Below are 7,360 nucleotides of genomic sequence, written 5' to 3'. Positions count from 1 at the left end.
GCCTGCCCTGCACCAAAATTACATGCACCCCAATAATCCTTTGAACCGAGGTACTGGATGTCCTCATGAAAAAAAGTTCCCATTATTCATTTGGTGCAATGCATTGAATGCAAGGTCTACCCTGCACCAAAGTTTCACGCATCCCAATAAACCTTTGAACTGATGTCCTGGATGTCCACATGAAACCATTGTTCCCATTATTCATTTGGTCCTAACTTACTGCTTGCTTATGCATTGAATGCAAGGCCTGCCCTGCACCATAATTACATGACCTGCCTAAAATTTGCACGCACCCCAATCCTTCTTGGAATAAATGTGGACGATGGCCTCCTAAAAATGTTTCCCAGTTTAAAGGAGCGGGTCTCCTATACTTGCAGTGCCCATGAAGTAGGTGTATGGGCTGACAAACATTTCCCCTGGGAGATACACATCAACATACTGTGTAAACATTTTTTTTTACTGGCATCATAAACACCCTTAAAAATAATAATGTGGTTTGATACACCATTGCTGCTGGGAAGGTGCAGTTTTGTAGCAGAAATATGGTGGACGTGTTGTTTGATGAAGTGATCTGGAAAAGGGGCATTGTGACGGCAGGAATGGGAACGTACAGGATTAATAACAGGGAGGCTATGGGAGGTCTGAGATCCAGGATCCAGCCTACAATGTTTAGTCATTTACCCACCACCTATTACCATAATGCGTTTGATGCCTGTCAGAATATAGGTGTAAAAGCTATGCATAAAAGATCCCCATGAGAATTTGTTTGCCAAAGATGCACGTTTCTGTATAAAGGGTAAAGTGCAAGATGCTAGTGAGATGCTGAATTCTAGAGAGCAGCAGATCAGTGTTGGGGGAAGACCAACCAAACTGATGGATGCTCATGACAAACAAAGTTTAAAGAGGAGTGCACCTGCCGTAACTATCGACTTACCCGTGGCACAAGGTTGTTCATCTTCACCCATAAATATTACCAAGACCTTCTAAATTTCACAGATGAAAACTATTTCTTCTGGTATAATGAACACTTTTAAAGCAATGTGAATAATCGTAGTTAACTACGAACCTGGGAAACCATAGATATCCTCACAAGATATGGACGATGATGGTATTGATGATGGCTTGGAACTTTCCCAAATTCCTACCAAGAAGATGAAGACCACAGCTGCCAACACTGTGCAAAAAAGGCCAGGAATGTCTGGAAATTCATTTTCTCTTGGGTAAACTTTACCTCTTACTAAAGTGTTACAGAATGATGCATACACAGCTCCCATGTCTACTCAGCACAACACTTGGCCACCTTTATTGCACACAAAATCTCTAATCAACATGTCACAGACACTTGTCACAAAGGACGATCGTCTTCAGTAGGGCCAACTCCTAAAGAGTCTGTCTTTAGCCCTTTAGAAGGCACAAAAATGACTGTTAATAATTTGCATCCAAGAGTCACAGAGGAAGATGTCGTGTAGCTTTTCTGTTTATGCGGTGCATTGAAGCGTGCCATCTTGTTGAGTTCTGGAGCTGCAGAGGTTGTGTTTGTAAGAAAAGAAGATGCAGTTGGTGCCTACAAAAAATACAACAACAGATACCTAGATGGACAGCCAATGAAATGCAATCTACATTTGAATGATAGTGTGATAACATCAGACCAGCCCATACTTCTAAAGGCCCCGTCTCACTAAGCAATCTCGGTAGCGAGATCACTGCTGAGTCACAACTTTTGTGACATAACAGCGATCTCACCAGCGAGATCGCTGTGTGTGACAGCGATCAGCGAGCGGCCCCCCTGCCGGTATCGCTGATCGCTGGAAGAAATCTCTGGACATTTCTTTGGTCACTGGTCTCCTGCTGGCCAGCACGCATCGCTGCGTGTGACAGGCGGGAGACCAGCGATCAGGTGTAAAAAATAATTAAAAAAATAAAAAATATAGTAATTCTCACCTTCCGACGTCGCGTTCAGCCATCCCGCCTCTCTCCACGCTCTGGTCCCAGTGATCCTTTGCACGAATGACCGCGAGACTTTGTTATCCCGCGAGACTGTGACATCTCGCGGTCATTCTCGCAAAGGATCACTGGGACCGGAGCGTGGAGAGAGGCGGGATGGCTGAACGCGACATCGGAAGGTGAGAATAACTATATTTTTTATTTTGATTCTATTTTTTACAGGATGGCCAGCGATGCCGGGCACTCGGCATCGCTGTGCTGATCGCTGGTGAAGCTGTCTGTGTGACAGCTCACCAGCGATCACATAGCGATTTAACAGCGATCCTGACACATTCATATCGGTGTCGGGATCGCTGGTAAGTCGCTTAGTGTGACGGGGCCTTAAGATTAAGTGACTCCCCATCAAAAAAGGAAGGTGAATCTACAAGAAACACAACCTCCTCCTCCTCTATTGTTGCTTCAAATACTCCTGCTGAAGTTTATCCTGATAATATCTTGAAAACACTCTTTAATTCCTCAGGGTCATCAGCAGTCATCCAACCAACTGCATTTAAGATTAAACTCTGATGAGACCACCACAAATTTGTGACTGTAATAAGAGATATTCCCAATTCAAATATGGGCCCAGAGGCTCCTTAAAAAAATCCTTTATTTTGCTTCTTGGGTTTTCTTTAGCACTGATCTCCACTATGTAGTTGATGTTTGAAGGAGTCTGGCATCAGACATTGGACAGTCAATCCGGATCCTATCCTTGTAGTACAGTTCACCTTTGTTGTGGGGCAGTTGTGTTAGTGCATAAAGTATTTAAAGTTCCCCTTGCTCTATTATTCTGATACAGCACGATTATGGTTTGACTGTTATGTCAAAGTAGGCTAAATGTTAAATAACTTGTTTAAATTTCTTCAATAATCTGTTTCTAATTAAAAGATAATCTTTGTTGTTTTGTAGTTTTAATATCTGGATTCCTACTAATGGATGTGAAGACCTGCATATTCCAGTAAATGGGGGGATTTCTAAATGTCCACCGACTGTGTTCCAGGCCAATAATGTTTTTATGCCTAATTAATGTTTCACACTATGAAAATGTCATCCAGAACTCTACAATTGAAGGCAATACTTATTGCCCTGTGGCTGAAGCATGTTGTACTATCTGTGATCGGAATACAGGGAAACGATGATTAGAAATAGATCACGCTAATAGTGATCTAAATACTGAGATGTGTACACAGGAATGCTGTGAGGACACAGATTGTGGTTTTCTATCAACCTCATCTGATGAGGGGCAATACCCAGAAACAGCTGTCTGTGGATGGATACCATGTTTTGGCCTAGGTGGTTTCCTTCATTGGAGACTGCCCTTCCCATGGTTGTTCCTTCCCAGGGAAAGACCTGGCTAGTCATTGCTTGCGTAGAGAAACATGTGATGGTGCCTCCGCGGCTTGTGTTTTGCATATGTTGACATATTTCCCATAAAGGATGGGGGCACTGCTCTAGAATCACTGCGTTGAGAAACATGTGATGGTGTCTCCGCAGTGTTGGATGTTGATCTCCATGAGTTCATTTATCCTCATTTTTTACAATACAAAGCTGACATCAACGCCACAAATATTACCCCAAATGCCACCACACAAGATCAAGTGGGAAGAGCAAGGCCTAGCACCAGAATTGACGCATATTATTTATGCACCATTTCTGGGGCAGCTGAGGGCTGATGTTCTTGAAGAAGGTCCAATTTCCTTGCCCCCTTCCCTGGCTATTGATTTCAGACCATAGCAGTTTGTTTAGACTTTGCTGATTTGAAATTATGGGGGGACCCTTTGTCATTTTTCTTCTGGGGTACCCTCATAAAATATCCAGTAAAGGTTAACCAAACAGCTTTGAGCTGATATTAATAGCCTGAGAACCTTTATAGATATTACCCCACTTCCCAGAATATTAACATCAGCCTTCAACTTTCCCTCTGCTGCTTATGAAAATTTCAGGGGACCTGCAGCTCTCTGACCATTGGTAATGATCTTACTGCTAAACAGAGCCCTTGTTTGCCATGCTGTCAGACAAATGACACCGTGGCAAACATTGGATGCTTGGGGCCCCCATTCATCTGAATGGGATCTATGCTCGTGTTTAGGTACCATTTTGGCACCTGAACCAGAATTGTTTTAGATGTTCAGCCAAACCCGCTGGACCCAAATATCCATGGGTTCACCCATTAGAAATCCTGATGTCTCAACATGCACTGTGACCCTGCACGCACATGATTAAGCTGGAAGTCACAGACTTTTGTTAGCCTGATGTGTCATATTTTAATACTGATTCCTTTGCTGCTACTGCCGCAAGATGCCAACACACATCTCCTGAGCTTCCCAGTATGTTGTATAGCAATACTGTTCTGCTGTTGGAAAGCATACTCTCTTGACAGTACACAAACATGAAACAGCTCTCAAAATATTGGCAAGCTTTTAATGACTTGGTAATAATCCATTACTTTTTCATTTTGAAGACAGCTAACCTGTTTCTACTGTCTAAAAAATACACAACTTTTAGATGGCTTTATAAAAATCCCCCCATAAATTCTTATATTAAGTTTAGAAAAAAGCTCTAGATACTCCCCAAACAGAATCAAATTTTGCATTACCCCTTGTAAAAAAAAGTTACACATTTTACAATTGCACTACCTCTGTATAAACTTCAGAAAGGCAGGTATCTGCCTCAAGAAAATGATAATTTTTTTGACCATTTCACAATTTAAGTAGCTTAAAAAGTTTGTATTGCAGTGTGTTGTTAAATAGAGAGTTACTGCCAGCTGTAATCTTCTTTCTTCTAGATAAATAGGTGGAGGTAACTTTCACATTTCTAAGTACATGTGTGCATTAAAAAGCTACTAAGTGGTTTAATTGATTCATTACAAATTACATTTATTGGAAAAAAATTCCAAGTTGGTCAATTTGAATTTCAAAAGCTTTGATTATATTTAATGGTTAATAAAATATGTTACCTCAATACATGTCATTTGCTAGGCTGCACTTACAATTCTGTGAACAATTTTGGGCTCCAGTGTATAAGGACATATCTGAACTACAGTTATTCCTTTATTAAAGGATTAGTGGACTGCAGTTCCTAGACAAGTTATAAAACTTGTGTTTTTTTAGTTACTTATTTTGGAAAAATGTAAGACTTGGGGGAAATCTTATTACAATGTATACAAATATATGAATGGGCAACACAGAGAACTTTCTAATAATCTTTTCACACTTGGAACAACACAACATGTTGTAATATTGATTACACTAAACAAATATAACATAAATAAAATGTTATATAAATAATATATAAATATTAAAACATATCCTAATAACTCTATCGCTCTTCAACTAAGATTGAAACCACAAGCACAGGTGGCCAGTTTTTTGCTTAGTTAATTAGTGCCAGAAACTTGACAGGTTTTGTTTTTAATCATGGTTTTCACTTAATAAATTTTTTTTGAATTTTAATTTACTTGAAGTTTGTGCTGAGTTTCATCCTCCCCTGCTGTTCTATGTTGCCGCAATCACCAGCTGGACTAGCACCTTCCAGGAACATATCGAACACTGACTTCACATTGCATGGTGTGGTAAGCGTTTTTTTCTTCCGATACTAATATAGTTTAATTGTTTCATCATAAGTCTAAGACTGAAAAAAGACACAGGTTCAATTTGTAACCTAATATGGTCCAAAGATGAAAAAACTTCCATGAGACAACTGCAAATATGTTAATGAGGCCAGTTCCCTGGATCAAAAACACATTTCTAGTATCTAGTACACAACCTTTTATGATATACAGTATTTTTACATAAATATTTTGCCTATATATATATATTCAAACAATGTAAAAAACATATAGCCAGCTCACCATAAAGGAGTTCCTCTTAATGCAATAGTCGGTGTTCACCTTATATTCTGCACGGATCCAGGCAGGGAGTATGCCCCAACAAATAGGAATATAAGAGAATTGGGATCCAGCAAAAAGATGAAAGTTCACCAGAATTATAAAATCTTCTTCTTTATTTATCCATCAAATCATATAAAAAATGTGTGAGGAACTCCAAACAATTGGTAACATTCCAGCAAGGGACTACATGTTTCAGCACTATGTGCCTTCTTCACGGTCCTATTTGAACTGAGCTCCAACACTGGCAATATATCCTCCTTTGTGAAACATATTCAAATGACCCTTAATTAAAAGCAGTGAAACAAACCAATTAAAAACACCTGAGTAAATGGTTGAAACTCAGTTCAAACATATTGCTAGAAAAATACTTATATTGAACATGTTTTATACATAGACCAATGATATAAACATAGAATAATAAATCAACAGTAATATGGAATAACTGCCGCAAAAATAAAGAAATTTTTATATAAACATATATGAAAAAAATGCATCATGTAGTAGGCGCGATCTAAGTATCAGAGACCATCACAAATATGACTCTCAAAAGAATAACATATTGGAGTAGGTTTAACCTCTTCGCGACCGCCCACAGTAGATAAACATTGGCGCTTGCTGGGCTTTGTGCAGCGCCGACGTTTATCTACTGTCGGCGGTTTTGTGCCCCCCGGGACCCCCTCATACCTTATAACGCGGGGATCCCGGTGCACAATGCATGCTGAGACCCCCGACGTCATCGAGACCTGATTGGTTCAGGTCCTGATGACGTCGCGTCACAGGAGCCAATGAGAGAGCTCGCTGGGAAAGCTGCTTGTTTCCCGGCGATCTCCCTCATTATAACGCGACTTCTCCTCTGAGCTCATGCTGACAGATGAGCAGAGGTGAAGCAGCGTTACTGTGTGACTAGATCGCTGCCTGGCACAGCTGATCGCTGCCTGGCACAGCTGTGCCAGGCAGCGATCTTGTCACACAGTAGCGCTGCTTCACCTCTGCTCATCTGTCAGTGTGAGATCAGAGGAGAAGTGGCGTTACTATGTGCCAGGCAGCGATCTTGTCATATAGTAATGCTGCTTCTCCTCTGATCATCTGCCTGTGTGAGATCAGAGGAGAAGTGGCGTTACTATGAGTCAAAAATACAAAAAATAAAAAACACAAAAATAAAAAAAAAAGTAAAGAAAAAAAAAGCAGGTAAGCAGGCTAGGGCTAGGGCTAGGGTTAGGGCTAGGGTTAGGGCTAGGGTTAGGGTTAGGGCTAGGGTTAGGGTTAGGGTTAGGGTTAGGGTTAGGGCTAGGGTTAGGGTTAGGGTTAGGGTTAGGGCTAGGGTTAGGGCTAGGGTTAGGGCTAGGGTTAGGGCTAGAGTTAGGGGTGTGTTGGGGTTAGGGTTGGAATTCGAATTGGGGGTTTCCACTGTTTAGGTACATCAGAGGCTCTGTAAATGCAACATGACGCCTGCAGACCATTCCATCAAAGTCTGCATTCCAGAACGTC

The 7,360-nt window shown here is 41.0% G+C and overlaps 1 pseudogene; it reads left to right on the top strand.

Moving 5' to 3' along the window:
- Nucleotides 1–1,095: 1,095 nt before the first annotated feature.
- Nucleotides 1,096–2,511, top strand: LOC141086305 (polymerase delta-interacting protein 3 pseudogene; annotated as a pseudogene).
- The last annotated feature ends 4,849 nt before the right edge of the window (nt 2,512–7,360 follow it).

Source organism: Dendrobates tinctorius, unplaced genomic scaffold (genome assembly GCF_039654945.1).
Source record: "Dendrobates tinctorius isolate UK_male_01 unplaced genomic scaffold, ASM3965494v1 ptg000031l, whole genome shotgun sequence".
Classification (NCBI taxonomy): Eukaryota; Metazoa; Chordata; class Amphibia; order Anura; family Dendrobatidae; genus Dendrobates; species Dendrobates tinctorius.
Note: the sequence above shows the minus strand (reverse complement) of the source record. Positions and strands in the feature narration are given on the sequence as shown.